This window comes from Triturus cristatus, chromosome 8 (assembly GCF_964204655.1).
Source record: "Triturus cristatus chromosome 8, aTriCri1.1, whole genome shotgun sequence".
Classification (NCBI taxonomy): domain Eukaryota; kingdom Metazoa; phylum Chordata; class Amphibia; order Caudata; family Salamandridae; genus Triturus; species Triturus cristatus.
In genome coordinates, this window is record NC_140591.1 from 1,421,904,236 (window position 1) to 1,421,920,966 (window position 16,731).

Here is a 16,731-nt window from a genome sequence, read left to right on the forward strand (position 1 = left end):
TCCCTTGCCGGCTGGCTCGTGGGTCCCCAAAAGACATTTTTTTACAGAACCAAAGGGCTCCTCTGGTTGCTCCAGGCCTCCCCTGACTTTCTCTTGCTGGGTCAGTCCCTCAGACCTTGCTGGTCTGCACCGCTGACTTTCTTTACTTACCACGAGACTTGCTGTTGCCAAGGCTTGTTGGCTCCATTCCGGTTGCCGACACCTCAGTAAGCTGCAAACTTCGTGGGATACGCCAAATCCAGCTCCTGGTTGTTGGCAACGCCTCCTGGACCTCGTGGCTGAAGAGTCAAGACACCTGTGATCACCTGAAATCACCCGACTACTGTGGGCATCCAGCTTCCTGGCCCCGGGTCACTGGCAAGTGACTTTGAACACTGTCTCCTCTGCTTTCAGGTCTTCTTTCTTCTGAATCTAGCCTTGGATTCCACCGGACACTTCTCCTGTCTTCACAAGCAGCATGTCTTCTTTGGCTCCCATTGAAAACGCCGCCGCGACCCGACACCAAAAGACACCTATGCACCTGGCTTCCCTGGGTGAGGTAACTAGAGTACTCTGGTGCTCCTGTGTGTCATGGCTCTAGAACTACTTACCCTGTAAGTGACTTGCTTGTAGACTCTCCCGAAGTATCCTAAAACTTTAGAATTCCAACCGTGACTTGCTCCATTGAAGTCTATTGGGATCCGCGGCTGTGTTCTCACACTGCATGAGTCTCCCGTGGGTCCTTTACTTACCTGCCTTGGGTAGATTAGTGAGGCCCCAGCGCTTCTAAAGACCCTAAGCCTCGTCTCCTCGCAACTCGATATTCTTATACCTCTTTTTTAGTATATGGTCTGGTACGCCCCTAGGGCCCCAGCCATATAAGTGCTTAATTTGTTGTGAAACGTTGATTTGTGCATATGTCCTTGACTTCTAATCTCATAAAGAGATTAGTAGAGTGTGTCTAGTAATAAATTCATATGTTTTTTATATATATATATATATATATATATACCTGTGTGGTGTCTTTTCATTTAGTGATTCAAGAGATTGTAAAGTAAAACAAGCTGCTTTACATTCCTCTGAGACTTAGCCTGAAGGCTGCTCTCCACAGCTACCACTAGGATAGCTTTCTTTAAAAGGTTGTTTTAAACCTATCTACCATAAGAGTCGATTTGTACTGGTGCAAGGTGGCCACTTTAACTAGTGACCAGCATATACCAGGCCAACTTATCACAAGAACGATTTTCTGAAGCAGTGTTTGCGCCCCATCTTTGTCAATGTGGTCCTGTCCAGGTTCACGGCACGGTTGATATTTTCAGCAAACAAGAGTCTTAAAACCAGGTTGACGCATAAAAAGCACAGTCAAAAATCGTCCTAGAGACTTGGGGCACGAGTGGTCTATCTCGGTTGTGAAAACAAGCGCTTTCCCAAAATAGCATGCCTGGGATGTAGCGCTCAGGCGTTTAAATACACATACCTAATTAAAGTAACTCCAATACCTTTACACGAAGAGTCCCACCTGTATATTTTAAGACGGCTGCTTGCGTCTGACGTGAAGCCTCGGGTCCCCGCACTGATGGCAGTGCAGGAAACGCCTGGCTTGTCCAAGAAGGCGGACACAAAGTTTTGAGTTAAGAGAGAGCAGGCGGGCATTGCAGAGCACACCGCCATTTGTTTCCAATTAACGCGACCGTGAGACACGCAAATGGAAACCAGTGCAGGTGCGATCATTTGAAACAGAAGGCGCCGCTGCTCGCTCCTGCAAGGTGTATGCCATACATGCATGAGTGCTCATTGGAAACAGTGCAGTACATGCACGAGTTTTCCAAAAAGTGCAGACCGATTCCAAGAGGTCACTCCTAAGCAGCGCTTGCACGCTGATTAGGCTCGACCTAAAAATGGAATTACTTTAAAGTCGGTGCTGCGCCGTGATTTCCACCAAGGCCTGCATAAAGAGCGTGATTTGTACCTGCAGCCTGGTGTGCTGATTTCAGTTCTGAGTTACATCCACGTGCCCATGCCTGGCCATGTACCTTGTACTTTGCATGTGCGAAAAGCACAACTCGCAGCAAGGTTTCAAGGAGCTGGAGAGTCTGCTTGCCCTTACTCACACCTGGGCACGATGGGTGAAAATAGCAGGTCCCCTCTCTGGGTTCCATGAAGTCTGGGCGGTCGTATGACCACCTTCCTCCAGGTCATTACTGACCCTATCTCCAGTCCTGAACTTATCATCTACATGTCATTCACTGCTTTCAGTTGTTAGTTGGTCTAGTTCAGTGGAAGCAAAGCAAGACTCCAACACCCAAAATGCATTAGGCTAATACAAAATTCCAGGTCAGGAAAGAGTGTCCGTAATGACATGAAGCGAGAATATTGCCTTTCTGAATGGAACAGGGTGACAGGACACAGCCCGACCCCCACACAGTCAACGGATCATAACAGCACACTTCCGTTTTTTAACGAGCTGTACTGGTGGGATTTACACGGATGGCTCTTTTTCTCCACCTACAAAACCAAAGAGCTGGTAAATTAAATGCGCAGGATGAATTGAAGCCACAGTAAACCAAGAATTGATACCATCATTCAGATCAGCCTATACTACCATACATAGTGTCACACAAAGAAATACTGGCAGGGTTCCATTTTTAAGAATAAAGTAAATAGCAGTTGGTGGTTGAAAGCTTTATCCAATAGCTATTTGGGAAAAATGACAAATTCTCCTATTACCCGGTTTTGATCCCCTGATTTTTTTTATTTTGATTTTTTTGATTTTTTTTTTATTATCTTTCTTGGCAGGACAGTGATTTAAACGGCAACAAGTGAGTATTCTGATACATTATTGTGTTCTGCCAGCAGAATAGTGTGTCTGTGGCTTGTAAATTACAGCTTAAGGTACAACAATAAATCGTTTGATTGAAGAGCAGCCGGAGGGGACATGTGCCATGTCACGGACAGCGAACTAGCTTAACGAGATGCGCAACCATGAATGCAAAGCATGTTTTTGAGCAAACACAACAAGTTTTTACTGACGCCAGCCGGAGGGCATCAAACGCACGCATGCCAAATGTAGGTGGGCCAATCATTTGATTTAAGGAAGCACCTTAGTGTGAAAGTAAGAGGGATGGTCACTGTTTTTACTAGTAAACTTACAGCAGCTCATTGTATCTTCTGTGTTAACAATTCCACTGATATTTCCTGTACTACCCCTGGTTACCCGATGTCCCAGTGAGCCGCTGCAGCCACCGTCGGCCTTGCTGTTGTACGTCAACCTCACAGTCTTCTACGCAGTGGCCATCCGCTAGGGATTTGTGCCAACCCATGAAGCCTCCACTGATCTACATTTTCCTGAGTTTGAGTGTCCTACACCATGTGCCACCCTTTGTGTTTGCAGTCCTGGTAATTGAGTCCTACATTTCTCAGGGCAATGAGTGGCCAATCCAATAGGTCAGACTATGCATACGCTACGCTTGTTTAGTTATACCGGAGCCCCATTCGATGGTGAATCAAAGCAAGTAGCCAGGTCTGTATGGTAGCTTCATCAGTTGATGCACCAGAGTGGGGACTACTGAAGTGATATGTAGACAACTCTGAGCCTTGCAGTCAGGAAGTGAAACCTCCACATGTCCAAAAGACAAGTCTTCGGCATGGACACGGAGGGTCCTGCAAGACACGATCGAGCTGCAGGGCTTGTTTTGAGGTTTTCCCCTATGATTGGAATGTGGGAAGGCCTACTGTGTGTTTTGGAGTAGATACACTCTTACAGATCACAGTAGTGCTTCAGCCTTGTTTTAGAGGTTTCCCTGCTGTTTATTTGAGACATGTGAGTGATAAGTTGGTCTTTTTCAAACATCTGTTCATCTTTGCCCCAGACGCCCACTCTTGCCACCCACACTTTTTAGTTAGACCGCTAAGATTTTGCCGCTGCAAACTTGTACACCGAGACTGAATTTCTCGTCCTCACTGATTAGATTTTGTCAACCACATCACGAAGGACACAAAGCTTTCTAGAACTTGGACCAGTGGATCTGTCTGACACGGACAAAGCTTTGCGGGTTTCCGGATTTTCATTGGCCCTGAACAGTGCAAAGTGTTTTTGTTCTTTAGGGTACATTTTTCAATGCAGTGCAAGATAGTTATCCCACTAATCCAAAATGGAAAAAGTACGCTGACATTTTCCCTAAAAGATTACTTTCTGATTTCAAAAAATATATATATGTTCTTGATAGTTTTCAAGCAAAAGCATACCATTTCGGAACTGTATGGATTTACTAAGATTTCCATACAACCTTATGAAGGCTTCAAGAAAACAACCATCAAATCTGCAAATCTCTGTGCCCGAGACTCCATTGTAGTAAGGTCTTAAAGCGGTTGCCAAGCGGCAGGCTCCACAAAAGCTATACATAAATAGCTGAAGTTTCGATTGACATCCTAAGGCAGATGAACATACTGCGCTGGGGCTTCTGGTGGCCAGCCACCGCTGTGGCTTTTGCAGTCTCGTCAGTGGTGAAGCCTCTGCAGCCCTTTGTAATTTCAGCAGATGTGATTTGTGGTTTCAGCTTGGCACCGAATGCATGATTCCAGATGCCCGAGTCAGACGTGGGAGCCTGGCCTTTGTTGGAATAGAAGGAGTCTGCTCGCCTGTCTGGAGGAGAGAGCTCCTGAAGCCAATGCTGCTGTCTGCTAGTTCCCACTTGCCCCCGCCCCGTCCCACGTTCGCCTTGACTTGCTCAGGTGAAAAGATTCACAGATCCTTGGGTGGTTGTTAAAGTTCTGTGACCTGAAGTTGTTCAGTCACATTCCTGATTGGCTCTTGCCAAGTAAACTCCATTTATTCTGCAGAGCTGTGCACGCCTGACAATGAAGCTGTCGTGCGTTTGGCAGTTTTTCTGCTGACCTCCTGCCACTGCTGTCTGTTCCTTGTGGCTGTGATTATAAGTTCCTGTACTTGGAGGCAGGTTCGGTGATTTGGGATCTGCTGAACGCGTGTGTTAAGTTTCTCTTGTTAACTTCACACAACCCATGAGCTGATCCTTGCCAGGCTCTTCTTGCAACAGTAAATCGAGCTCTATTGGTGGAGAGGGGGTGTTGAGCGAGGAAAGGGATAGTAGAGCTAGTAGGGGCACCTGCCCACGGGAGTTATTTCTTTATTTTTGTGGTCTTACATTGCATGCAGAGGACCTCCTAAAGGTGTCGTAGAGCCTTATGTAGTATGTTTATACAGTTGATTGGTTTAGCTGGAGCATCATTTGGGTACAGTGGCGGCTGCTGCCTATCGACACTGGTAGGGCGGCATGGGAGGGGGTCAGGAGGAGGGGTTGGGAAATAAAACATCTGAATAAAATCACTTACCTGCCGCTCTGCTCCTGCTACCGGCTGCCTCGTTGCTCCTGCTCCTCTCGTCCAGGAAGTGGATGGGCCTTGAAGCACAGGCTCCCCACCCAATCCAGATGAGGCTCTCATGCTATACCTAGCATGAGAGCAGCACCGGGTTTGGTCTCGTTTGCCACTCAGATAGTGCCTGTGAGCCTGTGGGATTTCTCCAATCCGACTGTAGAACAAAGCTGGGTTGGAGAAACAGAAGTGCGCATGTCTGTTTGGACAGCCTAAGATGGCCGGCCAAATTGACATGCATATTTAGAAGTGCACACCACTTCTCTCTGCCATGGCTTGGCTCTGCCCCTCCCACTCCGTCTGCTTCGGACTACAAATGTAAGCAGCTCAGACAGAGATAAATAAACCGATAATAACAATGGTTTATTATTTTATTTATCATCTGCTGGAAGTGGGGCGATGCTTCTCCGCCATTACGGAGGACGGGTCCTGTTTCAGTATCTTAACATGAGCTTGCAATCAACACTGTAAAGTTGCGATTGATGTGGACCTTAGAGGAGATGCAGAAGCAAAGGAGCACAGGTACTTGACTTTCACAAAGTATATATTCCGCAATCCCTCTCTTGCACTTCCCCTCCCCCCCCGAGATTTGACTACAATTGCCAATTCTGAAAGGCATTAAAACATGTCTCCAGCAGCATAACCACAAAATCCACAACATGAGCTGTACAAAGAGATTGAGTAGATATGCCTGGCTGCGGCAGTCTTCACGTTCTCCGCAACACAATATGCTTAAGTGCTGCGACGCTTGCTGCACCATGTTTTAGAGATTCTCTGAACCTCACACACCTCAATCAATCTTTTTCATGTAGGTCATTCTACACCAAAAACCTTTTCAACCATACACCCAGTAAATCTGTACGTTGAACTGTCAGTGGTATCAAATATTGTGTGATGTCATTTCCTGTGATGCTATGGTGTGGAAGGTCAAACGGCTTGTGATGCGACTTCCTATGCCTGTTTTTTTCCTCTGGCTTGAGAGCACAGCTGCCCCTTTACCTTATGGAAGTAACAGAAAAATAGCTAAAGAAGCAGTACTGAGAGGCAGCGGCGGCCGGCATCGCTCGCAGGTGGGGTCGGGCATGGGGGCGTGATGTGGGGCTGCTGGGTGGGTGTTGTGGGTGGTGTCGCAAGGGGGGGCAAAATAAAAAATATTAACACTTACTTTGAGGCCGGTCCCACATCGCTGCTCCTGCTCTCCTGTCTCGGACTACAGGAACAAGGAGCGGGCATCCAGGCTCCCTCTGCTAAGCCAATCACAATGCTGCATGATTGGTCTGAGCGCCATGACAGTGCTCAGCCTGGGCTGGAAGGGGGGGCATGTTCTCCACGCAGGCTGTAATGCAGCCTGCATGGAGAAGAGGGAAGTGCGCATGACTGGTTTGACAGCCCGAGAGGGCCGACCAAACCGTCATTGCGCACTTAGAAGTGGGCAAACTGCTCCTTCCCTGCTCCGTGAGCTGAGTAGCCCCACCCACGCACCCGTAAACCAACAGGACACGTTATGAAGCATAAAATGATAATAACTCTAAGTTATCATTTTATGTTTCTCTTCTTCACACTGCTTAAAAGCTGTGGGGCGACGCTCCTCTGCCATAGCGGAGGAGCCACCCCTGCTGAGACGGGATCTTTGGCTCCAGCCAAATGTTGGTGTCCTGGACTACAATATTTGACTAGGCAGAAGTTCTGTAGTTCCACTTAAAATGAACACTTGTATTTCACTTTTTGTATTGTTAGAAGGATTATGCACAACACAGAATTCCTTAGATCTTATAGGAGGTGGCCTAACGGCTAGGGCGGTCGACCTCGAATCTGGGGAACTGGGTTTGAGTCTTGGCAATGACGCTGAACATCCTGTGATTCTGGGCAAATCACTTAATCTCCCCGTGCCCAACAAAAATGAATGTGTCCTCATGTAACGCAACTGCTGCTATGTAAAACGCTCCGATACCCGGTACCTTCGGGTCAAGTTCGCGCTATATAAAACTCCGTAAAAAAAAATGGTGGCAGCTAATTGGCATAACTTTCGATATTACACAGATGAGTCTTATATAGCCTTGCTAAAGGCAGTATGCCCACCACATAAATTTTTTTTCCCTGTATTGAAAGCATGCAGCCTGCGCACATTTACCTTGCATATGCTTGTTGAATTTCTGTTTTTGTTTTATTGTGGCTGGGTAAGCGGGTTAGTGAGAGAATTCATTAGTGAGCGGCTAATCAAATGCATTCGTGCGAGGACGGGTGACCGAGTGCATATTTGATGACTTATTGAGTGCTAAACTTACCAGTGACTGAAGTGGCATTTCGTTGTAAGTCAGACCTATTGGCGTTGTCAGCGCTTGTGAAACGGTTTGATGTTCTCAGCGTTTATGGGACAGCATCGGTGATTATTATTGTTGCTAAAACTGTACATGGCATTTAACAGCCCAGCTCCTTGATTGCTGCTGATGAGGAAGGATTTCCTGCAAGCAGTAGGATCATGCCTTTGGCATTGTGGCTTGTTAATCAGTGTTTTACACGTTTGGCTTTAACTGCCCTTGTCAAACCCCTGGCTACCCCTCACTGATACGGGCCTGCGTTGACAAAGTGCGGTGTGTTGTGGTTTTTTTTTTTTTTTTGCTTTTAATTTCCCTAGTTCTTAAAAATATGTTGGTTGTTTTCCCAGTATTGCACAGCATTCTTCTCCTTTTTTTTAATCCCATGCTTTTAGGTGCAGTTTCAAGGATTCGCTGGCAATAAAGTTGAGTAATAGTGCGCCTTATTTTAATAATTGTTTTCGTACAGTAAAATAAATATAAATGCACCACCAGTGGTGCATGAATAATGTATCAAAATTTCACAAAATGAGAAAGTACAAAGAAGCAAGCCTAGCTTCTCCCCTCCTCTAACCAGGGTCTGAAAGTTTGAAAAAGATTGATCTATTCAAAAAAAGGAATTCACTGTCCAAGTCGAGCATTTTTTAAAACATAACTTGTGTCTTTCACAGGCAATTCCTACATTGTAACTCCACAGTATTTCAGTTACGCAATTTATTGTAAACGCCACCAAGACATTGGCTCAAAACCATAGGTTTAATAGGCAGCTCGAGGTATTCCGGCACACAATTAGGCTCTGCCTGTAAGATTTTTATTTTCAGAAGTATAAAGCATTTCTTTTCGCTTCTGCCTTCCGCTCCCTTTATTTCCTCATTCTACCCTTTCCTCGTGGTCTGTCTTTTGGTATACGAGGACTTAATATCTACTGGCAGGACGGTTTCGAAGATGAAAAACTAAAGCTTTCCAGTCTCGGGCCTGAGACCGGTAGGCCTGGTGCCGTCTCGGGCCTGAGACCGGTAGGCCTGGTGCCGTCTCGGGCCTGAGACCGGTAGGCCTGGTGCCGTCTCGGGCCTGAGACCGGTAGGCCTAGTGCCGTCTCGGGCCTGAGACCGGTGGGCCTGGTGCCGTCTCGGGCCTGAGACCGGTGGGCCTGGTGCCGTCTCGGGCCTGAGACCGGTGGGCCTGGTGCCGTCTCGGGCCTGAGACCGGTGGGCCTGGTGCCGTCTCGGGCCTGAGACCGGTGGGCCTGGTGCCGTCTCGGGCCTGAGACCGGTGGGCCTGGTGCCGTCTCGGGCCTGAGACCGGTGGGCCTGGTGCCGTCTCGGGCCTGAGACCGGTGGGCCTGGTGCCGTCTCGGGCCTGAGACCGGTGGGCCTGGTGCCGTCTCGGGCCTGAGACCGGTGGGCCTGGTGCCGTCTCGGGCCTGAGACCGGTTGGCCTGGTGCCGTCTCGGGCCTGAGACCGGTGGGCCTGGTGCCGTCTCGGGCCTGAGACCCGTAGGTCTGGTGCCGTCTCGGGCCTGAGACCCGTAGGTCTGGTGCCGTCTCGGGCCTGAGACCCGTAGGTCTGGTGCCGTCTCGGGCCTGAGACCCGTAGGTCTGGTGCCGTCTCTGGCCTGACACTGGTAGGTTGCGTGGCATCTCTGGCCTGAGGCTGGTGACCTGAGACTGTTGGGCCTCTTGGCATCTCAGGCTGGCCTGGGACTGGTAGGTCACATTGCATCTCAGGCAGTCACAGCCGGCATGGCTCACAGGTTGGGGGCGGGCGCAGGAGGGGGGGGGTTCACGTGTCGAGGGAGGTGTTAAATAATAATAAAAAAACGTACCTTTCCCGGGTCCCGTGTTTTCCAGGCTCCGGCACCTGCTCCTGCTCTCCTGCCTCAGCAGGAACATGAAGCATGCAGCCTCCCTCCCCAAAACAATGGCAGCGTTGTGATTGGCTGGGATGCCGACCGCACAGGCGTCTATGGAGATGCCATTTTCTCTATGTAGGCTGCATGGAGAATATTGGAGTGTGCATGACTGTTTTGGTCGGCCCCAGAGGGCCGACCAAACAGTCGGGCCCGTAACATTCGGCTAGCCACTCCACCCCTGCCCTGTTGCAGGATCGCCCGACCCTTACCAAACCCTTCTTTTGCTTTCTCGCAGTGCGAGAAGCAGAAACATAAAATGGTATTTATAATATCATTTTAAGTTTCTGCTTCTTGCACGGTGAGAAAGCAGTGGGGCGATGCTCCTCCTCCCACATAAAGGAGCCTCCCCTGATCTCAGGCCTAAGACTGGTGGGCTGAATCTACTGAACAATAAACCCATCACTGTCGACAGCGCAAAATCCCTTGGTGTCATACTCTACAAAAAACTCAATCTACTCTCCCTCATTGATTCCATTGCAAAGTCTGCACGATATCAACTGCGCCTTCTTTGGGGGATTTGTCGCTTCTTTCCGGAGCACGACCTTAAAACCCTGGTCCAATCGCTGGTTCTCTCCAGATTGGACTACTGCAATTCTCTTCTTACTGGCCTCCCCAAATCCCACCTGTCCCCCCTGAAGTCTGTTCTCCATTCAGCAGCTCGTTTCATATATGGGGCCAAAAGAAGCGACCACATCACACCCATTTTATCCACCCTCCGTTGGCTTCCCATCGAGGCAAGATCTATCTACAAGACTGCCTGTAACAACCACAAAGCCTTGCACTCCTCCTCCCCTCGCAACCTGGCGAATAAACTGAAACTCTCTGGAGGCTCTAGACCATCACGTAATGCAGAACATGTATTGCTTGAACCTCCCACTTTCAAGAAGGAAAGATCGATGGCCAAATCCTTTTCAGGCAACGCGGTGAGAATCTGGAACTCACTTCCGCCTCAGCTTCGGACCACCACCTCTTCCCAGGCCTTCAAAACTGACCTCAAAGCTCTCCTCCTACAAAGATACTTCCAAATTTAATTCACACCCTCTATTTTCTGAAGGAAGTCCTTCCATTATAGGAAATTCTGTTCTCCATGCCTATAGAAGTGCCTTCCCAGTGTGTTTTTGTGTTTTGAGTGTCTGCCATTTAATGCAGTATTATACCTCTACTTGTACTTTGTACTCTTTTGTAACATGCACACATGTCACCTTACCTTTTGTAACATAGCGTTTGCTACCTCTTGTATTTTGTTTGCTTTTGATACATGCACAACGGCCACCACTGCCTCATGTAACGTAACTTTTGTTTTAGTGTTTTGAGTGTCTGCCATTTATTGCAATTTTTTACCTCTACGTGTACTTTGTATGCTCTTGTAACCTGCACCGGTCACTTTTTCCTTTTGTAACGTATCGTTTGCTACCTCTTGTATTTTTTTTGCTCTTGATACTTGCACAATTGTCACTATTGCCTCATGTAACGTAACGTTTGCTTTTGTAACATGCTCACTTGTAATTTTTCACCTTGTGTATCATTACTTTTCCTATTGTGAAGCACTCTGACACCTTCGGGTAAAGTCCGCGCTATATAAACGCATTAAATTAAAAAAATAAAAATTAAAAAGAGCATTAGGCCCCATGGCATCTCGGGCCTGAGAGCGGTAGGCCCCGTGGCATCTCGGGCCTGAGAGCGGTAGGCCCCGTGGCATCTCGGGCCTGAGAGCGGTAGGCCCCGTGGCATCTTGGGCCTGAGAGCGGTAGGCCCCGTGGCATCTTGGGCCTGAGAGCGGTAGGCCCCGTGGCATCTTGGGCCTGAGAGCGGTAGGCCCCGTGGCATCTCTGGCCTGAGACCGGTAGGCCCCATGGCAACTCGGGCCTGAGACCGGTAGGCCTCATGGCAAGCTCTAAACTATTTTGCGAGCACTGGGGTAAACCTTCACAGGCATTTGACATGTTGTTGGAGGGCTCCCAGCAAGCAGTGTCTGTGAAAGGCTGTGTTCACATACCAAATACCGATAGATCACATTTTTGCTTACAAAGAAAGGACGCTGATCTCACAAGGGAAATGTGGGCGGTGCTGTCACAAGACAGGCAGTATTTATGTCACAAGGCGAATGATGTTTCAGGTATGCCAACTATGCACTGATCTTTAGACACGCATGGGAGTGAAGAGAGGATGGGTGGGTGGTAGTTGTCCCATTAAAACCTGCTTTACTGGTTCACATTCTGTATGGGATGGAAAGTCCAAGAACAGTGATTTGTTATACCCTGGGGTAAATGAACGAATGAGCTGTAGGAAGCCATGAAAGAGTGTGTGCAAATATGAGGTAAATGGAGAAACCATTGCAAAAACTTCAAGAGGTTTCACAGCTTATATTCAAGTGATAAAGTGATGGGTTAGTGCATCTGTCCTCCAAAGTCCATTGCTTGCAGGTTCCTCCTTGATGGACCAGCATTGGCAAAGCCGATTGTCTGGTTACCTAACTGAAATTGATTCATTAATTGGCATGCCTGTGATGATGGGTGATTGAGTGACTGTCTTGAAGAGTCAATGGTTGGATGATTGAGTGAATGGAATAAGAAAGTAATTGACCAAGTGCACGGCCAAGCATAAAGGGAGTGAATTTATAGATGGATAAATGATTGAATAAGAGAAGGCATTGATTGGTGGATGAATGTGTGAGTGCATGACTCTATTAATTGGTGAATCTATAGGTTAACTGAGACAGGCTAAACCAATCCAAAAGCAAAGATCGTCTATAGACTTGGTATATTTATATGCTTTGTGGTATATTTGTACGCTTTGTGGTACATATGTGTCAACAGTGTTGCCTCTGACTTTTCCTTGACCTGAATCTTTTGGGTAATTTTCTGTTCTCTCCAGTTATTGGTTGAGGTTCTCACTACTGTGTATTTGGCCCGGAGATCGAGAGACTTACTTAGTAATATTATTGTTCCATTAGGAAGATAAGAACTACTACTTAGTACCATGTTTCCTTATCTTTTTCTCTACTGTCCACGTGTAACCAGCTATAACAAAAGGTTGGAGCAAACGTGGAACCCGTGTGACCTGTTTCAGCCTTTTCTCTTTATGCGGGGTTGCAGGGATTCCCCGTAGCTGGAAAATAGTAATACCTATTTGATATTCCCCTGCGGAAATGTAAAAGGCTTAAAAATATATATACTAATGAACATTTCTGCAGAACTTAATCTCGCGTTGTGATACCCAAAGTACAACCAGTGTGTAAAATAGAAATACAGCAGTGCTGATACTCCCGATCTGTTTGCCACTGAGGAGTGTTGCATGCTCCCTTTCAAATAAAGAGGTGCAGGTACTCTGCACCTGTCCAATTAAAGCACTGAGCAAGATAGACCATGGAACCTGTGTTCCAACCCGTTGCCACCACCTCGAACCAACACATGCCTATCAAGACCACAGTGCCACAGAGATAGCACCAACGCCGCTAGTCGCACTCGCAAGCAAATCGGGGAACACTTTTGCAGCCTCACCTGATTGGTTTTCACATTTTTATTGCTTCAAAATTGTTGGGCCAAGCATATGTTCATTTTCCATAGGCATGGGATATCGAAAGATTTGCCCAGAATCACAAGATGCCAAGTTAATGCTGAGACTGGAATCCAGCTTTAAAGTCGGCAGCTCTGGTCGTTAGGCCACATCCTGTCCGCTAAGGAAGTGTGTAGTGCATGGACAGGCCCAATGCAAGTACCCAGCAACGCCACGTGAAAAAGCCAAGTGCATGGAACTCACTGAGAGGGCCTGCTGCCAATGGTTGGTGCCCGGCTGGCGAACCGAGCAGGGAGTCGTGTCTTAGCACAACACCCACACCAAAGAATTCTGGAAATAGATTCTTTGCGACTCGTGTGTTATGCCCACAGTGTGCAATGATCTCCAAGGCCTGAGAATGGTACAATCTGCCAGAAATGTAATTTATGGAGACCGGGCATTCGTCGCTCCTGCACACATGCACAAGATACCTCATTGAACCCAGCAGAAGTTCCCGTTGTTAAATCTAGCTCAGGTTACAGTGAAACCAATTGAAAGCAAGTCAAAGTGCAGCGACATTAGGAAAACTTTCACCTGCTGAATGTTTGATATTCCTGTAGGGCTTGTTGGGGGCATCTGGTTCTCTTCAAATGCATTGTTATTTTAAGCAATGGCGGTTTTACCTCCAGAGCTTCTCTGGTCGACGTCAGAAACTTCCAGTTCATGCTGAACCTAACCAATCCTTGAGCTTCTCTCATGATAACAGAAGCGACCGGATTGGATGGAGCAGGCTGATCCAGCGCTCCTTTTGAGACTGGGGGCCTGTGTAATCCCCTGGCTGTTTGACATAGCTGCTGGATAGGTGCAGGCAGAAGTGTGCATGTCTGGTTGGCTAGCGCAAGACAGCCGACCAATCTGACATACGCACTCGCACTTTACGGTGTCATCCCTTCTATGCCAATCCGAGAATCACCCTGCCCCAGCCCTCCCACTCGCAGGCGGCAAACCGTATAATAAAATGGTAATGAGACCACTTTATTATTTGCTTTGGTTTACCACTCTGCGCCGCTCACAGTAGGCAGGGTGCCGCTCCTTTGCTCTAACTGAGGAACCACCACTGGCTGCCCTCCTGACCTTTACATGTGGCCCCCTGGTCGACAGCAGCACTGGGCTGCGGTTTACCTACCTGAACACTAATATCCAGAAAAATGTTCAATAAATGGGAAATCATTTATTTACATGTTAACTTAAGTTAAATAAAGGAAGCAACTAAGGTGTCCTGCTTCACTTACATTTAGGAACACTTTAATGACCTCTTGCAACAAACATGTAAAAATAGGATAAAGTCCGGGGTGGCTTATCCGTTTGAGCGGAGGAGCTTTGCTTACCATAAAATGCCCCCAGAGATGAAAAATAAAATGGTAATGAAGTTAATTCATTACCGCACCCCGAACGGTGCATCAGGATGGGGGCGGGGCTGCTGCTGACTGTCAGCAGCAGAGGGAGCAGGGGTCTTTCAGTTTCAAGCGCACATGTCTTTTTGGCCGGCCGTCTTGCGACAGCCAGCTACACATACGCACTTTAATTCTCTCTAACTCAGTTCAAGAAAGCAAAAGCCTCCAGTGCTCTTCTGAGCGCTGATAGAGGCCGCTCCCCCAATCCTGGCGCTGCTGTCATGCTGGTGAGAGAAGTGCTAGGATTGGCTTGGGAGTTTGGAGCCTGCCTGCTTCAAGGAGAGAAGACCATCAAGGAGGACGTCGCGCTCGCAGGCAAGTACTTTTAATTTAGTTGTTATTATTTATTTTTTCAATGTCTCACCCGCCGCACCACCCTCTGGACATGCCAGCCGCTACTGGATAAAGTCTCTTCAAAATTGAAAATGTGTATTTCATTATCGTGCAAAGACGTTTCACCATAGTACATCAGATTATATCCGTGCAATGAGAATTCTTTTAAAGTGATGGTTTTCATGAATTTGGAGACATTCATGTCTCTCCGCCCTAACCAGGTCAATAGTGAACTAAGAGGCAAGTCATCTGTTATGCGTGCGTAGCCTAGCGCACTTCCTGAAGTCCTGTATTTCGAGGTCCTCTTGTATGTGATAATGGAGAAAAAGGAGGCAAAGTGAAATAAAACAATTGCCTAGAATCGCACAAGTGAGGAAGCTTTGATGGATATCCGGTTTTCTGGTCTCACATTGTACAATTCATCCACTAGATGCCACGCCCACCTTACCTCACCCCATCCCCCACCAGAACTGCAGCTCTTTAAACCGCTCCAGCCACCAGAACCTGCCAAACCAGCCCAGTGTGCTTCAAGCCAGCTCTTCATCCCTCCCTCCTCACGTCATAGTGGTGCAGTTGCACATTGTTGGTGTGTTTCACCAGCGCAAGACCAGTTGATGGTGTGATGGTAAGCAGATGGGGAGAGGTTTCTGGCCCCGTGAGGGTGTCAGGAGGACTTACAATGAAGTGTTCACAAAGAGAGGTGAGTGGAGGTCTCCAAATGCAGCGTTCACAAAGTGAGGCGAGTGGAGGTCTCAAAATGCAGCGTTCACAAAGTGAGGTGAGTGGAGGTCTCAAAATGCAGTGTTCACAAAGTGAGGCGAGTGGAGGTCTCAAAATGCAGTGTTCACAAAGCGAGGCGAGTGGAGGTCTCTTAGGCAAACCTTTGCCACGCTTTTTTTCGGCATTTAGGTCGAGTTCAAGGTGCAGCATAATCGAAGGTGATTTTGTTTACAAGAGTAAAAAAGCATAATGCAGTGGAAGTTTGGTGTGAAAAAAGTGTCTTGATGATAATGAACGTAATTCAATTAACACTGAAACATTGATTTGTATCAATTTTAATCGAATCCATTTAAAAGATAAAACAAGGACAATTTTTCAGTCGGTGTGTATTTCATTTGTGTAAACCGGGTACTCATTGAGACAGAGTGCCCACAAAGGCTGCATGGGCTGGGGAAGATCAGTCGAATTAGAAGTTAGATTTTTTTTTTAATGGAGTTTGCTGTTTCACGTAAAGCTATTTGCCTGTATCTTGTTTGTATCTTTCGAGCTATTTCGTTCAAACTGTAAATAAACGTGCTACTAATGGTGTGCACTGTAAGCTCGTCCAAGCTAGGGGTGTGTGACTGTTCACTCTTAGACTGTGCAGCGCACAGCATAGATGAAGATTCTGTGATATTGAAGGAGAGATGTTGCTGATTGCACCCCCCTGATTCCTCCTCGATGTGTGGGGTGTTAGTAATGAGACCTCTAGAGTGAGACAGATGTTGGCTCAGATTGTGTAAAGGGGGTGTTCTGTTCTCCCTGTGTGTGATCTTCTGTTCGGGTGGAGTTGCAGTAATGTGACCTCTAGAGTGAGACAGATGTTGGCTCAGGTTGTGTAAAGGGGGTGTTTTGTTCTCCCTGTGTGTGATGTTCTGTTCGGGTGGAGTTGTAGTAATGTGACCTCTAGAGTGAGACAGATGTTGGCTCAGTTTGTGTAAAGGGGGTGTTCTGTTCTCCCTGTGTGTGATCTTCTGTTCGGGTGGAGTTGCAGTAATGTGACCTCTAGAGTGAGACAGATGTTGGCTCAGAGGGTATAAAGGGGGTGTTCTGTTCTCCCTGTGTGTGGTGTTCTGTGCGGGTTGAGTTGTAG

The 16,731-nt window shown here is 47.5% G+C and overlaps 1 protein-coding gene across 21 annotated transcripts in view; it reads left to right on the top strand.

Moving 5' to 3' along the window:
* Positions 1 to 16,731, top strand: part of SYTL2 (synaptotagmin like 2) — a 462,890-nt gene that overhangs the window by 110,434 nt on the left and 335,725 nt on the right. The window contains exon 1 of one of the 21 annotated variants that reach the window (XM_085623170.1): positions 15,448 to 15,579. The exons of the other annotated variants lie outside the window; for them this stretch is intronic. The gene's annotated coding sequence lies outside the window, so the exon portion shown is untranslated. Of the gene's footprint in view, positions 1 to 15,447; positions 15,580 to 16,731 lie in introns of those variants that run through there. 21 annotated transcript variants of the gene reach the window in all.